The sequence below is a fragment of the Microcebus murinus genome, unplaced genomic scaffold (assembly GCF_040939455.1).
Source record: "Microcebus murinus isolate Inina unplaced genomic scaffold, M.murinus_Inina_mat1.0 scaf006_hap2_Mmur4.0, whole genome shotgun sequence".
NCBI classification, from domain to species: domain Eukaryota; kingdom Metazoa; phylum Chordata; class Mammalia; order Primates; family Cheirogaleidae; genus Microcebus; species Microcebus murinus.
The window spans coordinates 97790-100839 of NW_027438952.1; the positions used below are offsets into that span (position 1 = coordinate 97790).

A 3050-nucleotide genomic window follows, 5' to 3' on the forward strand; every position below is an offset into this window, starting at 1 on the left:
CTGAGAGATGCCACCTCCCAGCTCTGGGTCCCTGCAGGAAGTGTTGGCAAGCACAGGGCCGGTCCTCCAAAGGCCCAGGTGCAGGGAGCCCAGGCCAAGCAGCCTGTGGAAGAAGCCACTTGCCGTGCCACCCCGGGAACAGGACTGCAGGCCCCGGCCCTTCCCACCTCCTCCTCCTCCTCCTCCTCCTCCTCCTCCCCCCCGCCCCGCCCCCACAGGGCACAGGGCTCAGAGACACCTCAGACTCTTGCTACCCAAAGTGCAAAGGGCATCAGTTGCTCCTCCAACCCCCCCCCCCTGGCCGAGCAGACCGCGTTGTCCAGCCAGCCCCCGGGCCTCCCTGGGGTGCCCAGCACAAAAGTGCAGACACCCACCGGACCCTCAGTCTCAGTTTTCGGAGGTTTTTGCCACTCTAAGGACCCGCAGGCCAGCTGGGCCTTCGGGCAGGACAGAGAGCCCCGGAATCCGACGTGGAGAGCTGCGTGTACGTCCCCATCAGGAGGCGGTCCCCACCTCCGCGGCTCTCCCCTTGCGGGGAGCCGCAGCCCAGCCGGCAGCCGCAGGGCCTCAGGGAAGACACCAGGCTGGGCCCCCGCGGCACAGCGGGGGCACGTCCCCCGCACTCACGCGACTTAGGGACGGCTGCTGGAGACTGCTGCGGCCACCCTGCTGCCGGGTTTCTGGAGGGCTTCCTGGAAGCAGCATCCACACCAAGCCCTTGGAAGGCCCAGGCGACGGAGGAGCCGGTCAGGCAGGGGCCGAGGACGGTGAGAGGCCGGGCGGGAAGGAGCGTGTCAGGCAGGGGCAGAGGACGGTGACCGGCCGGGCGGGGAGGAGCCGGTCAGGCGGGGGCCCAGGACAGTGACGGGCCTGGCCGGGGAGGAGTGCGTCAGGCAGGGGCAGAGGAGACGGGCTGGGTAAGGGTTAGGGTTACAGTTAGGGCACAATTCACAATCCCAAAGACGTGGAAGCGACCCGAGTGCCCATCCATCCAGGAGTGCATCAATAAAATGTGGCGCGTGGACACCACGGAGTGCCATTCGGCTGTGAGGAGCAGCGGTGAGAGGGCGCCTCTCGTGTTCTCCTGGCCAGAGCTGGAACCCGTTCCAGTAGGCCAGGTATCCCAAGAATGGACACACGAGCACCACGTGAGCGCGCTCACCAGCAAATTGGTACGAACGGATGGACGCCTAAGTGGACAGAGAGGAATCACCTTCATCGGGTGGGTGTCGGGCGGGCGGGTGGGGGGAGGGGAGGGGCATACACATCCATTAGGCATGGGGTGGGTGCGCACCGACTGGGGGATGGGCGCACTTGAAGCTCTGACCCGAGGGGGGAGGCTTGGAGAGGGCAAGGCACCCGACCTTAACATTGGTACCCCCACAATACGCTGGAACAACATGAGAGGTATATGAATAAGAACACAGGGGGGGCCGGGCGCGGTGGCTCACGCCTGTAATCCTAGCTCTCTGGGAGGCCGAGGCGGGCGGATTGCTCCAGGTCAGGAGTTCGAAACCAGCCTGAGCAAGAGCGAGACCCCGTCTCTACTAAAAATAGAAAGAAATTAATTGGCCAACTAATATATATAGAAAAACACAGCCGGGCATGGTGGTGCATGCCTGTAGTCCCAACTACTCGGGAGGCTGAGGCAGCAGGATTGCTTGAGCCCGGAGATTGAGGTTGCTGTGAGCTAGGCTGACGCCATGGCACTCACTCTAGCCTGGGCAGCAAAACGAGACTCTGTCTCAAAAAAAAAAAAAAAAAAGAACACAGGGGGGAGGGCGGCACGGGCAACACATGTCACCTGAATACTTGTACTCCCATCATCTGCTTGAAAAGAGAGAGAAAAGAAAATGCAATCCTAGAGGTAAGAGACACTTTTTAAAAATAATGAATCCGAAGAGAAAAGTAAAAGGAGGCCTGTGGAGCAGGTCTGGGTGTGACTCCGGATCCCCCAACATCAGGTGCCACCACCAAAGATTCCTGCGTGTAGCCCATAGAACCCCAAAAGCAACGGGACGAGTTCTGGTCACATACTCCCTCAAAATGACATCCTGGCCTTCTTCTGGAACTCCCTCCCCTCTCAGACTCTCAAGGTTTCCTCCAGCGTGTCGGTTCCCACAGAGCAGACCTTTGGTCTGAGACCTGACAGTCCAGATGCCACGCATGCTGCCGCGTGGCCGCGGTGTCGCGGCTTGGGACAAGAGGAGGCCCCCCGGTGCGGGCTGGGGCGCCAGGCACCGCGCGGGCGCTGAGGGTGGGGGTGACCCCCACCCCGGGCCGCCGCCTCGCTCCCAGAAAGGGGACAGAACAAGAGGCAAGAAAAAAAAAAAAAAAAGCAGCAGCCTGTGGCACCCGGTATTCCCAGGCGGTCTCCCATCCAAGTACTAACCAGGCCCGACCCTGCTTAGCTTCCGAGACCAGACGAGATCGGGCGCGTTCAGGGTGGTGTGGCCCTAGACGGCGGAGGGCGCCCCTGCCCCGCTCGAGAAGCCGAGCCTCTCTGGGCTTCCCCGCCGCCGCCTCCCGCCCCAGGCCCCGCGCCGGGCCGGGCCGGGCCGGGCCGGTTGAGTTCGCCGGCCGGGTCCCGCGGGCTCCCAGCGACGGGGGTGATGGGCGGGGCGGGGCGGGGCGGGGTGGGGGGCTGTCTCTCTATACACACACACACACACTCACACTCACTCACACTCACACAAGATGCGCCTCCACGGCTGGACTCGCCAAGGTGGAGCCCTCCCAGCCCCCCTCGTCTCCTCGCCCGGCCTCCTTCACCTACCCGCTGCCCACCCCCAGCGCGTCGCTGCCGCTGACTGCGCACGCGCGGGACGCTCGCCCTTTGACCCCAGCCAGGGGCCGCCCTCCCCCACAACCCCTTTCAGCTGTGCCCCCCCCTCGCCCTGTGGGTGGGCTGCCGCCTATTCCCCCGGGCCAGGGCTGGGGCACAGCCAGTGTATGGGGCGTCTCTCTCTGGGGATGTGTCCCATGGGTGGGGTGGGGTGGCGTGGTTTGGGGGGTGCTGAAGAAATCAGTCCCCTCCATCTCCTACCTCT

At 63.9% G+C, this 3050-nt stretch overlaps 1 non-coding gene across 1 annotated transcript; it reads right to left on the minus strand.

Moving 5' to 3' along the window:
• Positions 1-2343: 2343 nt before the first annotated feature.
• LOC142866543 (5S ribosomal RNA) lies at positions 2344-2462 on the minus strand. The gene has a single exon (XR_012916505.1). It is a non-coding gene; the product is annotated as a 5S ribosomal RNA (ribosomal RNA).
• Between the last annotated feature and the right edge of the window lie 588 nt (positions 2463-3050).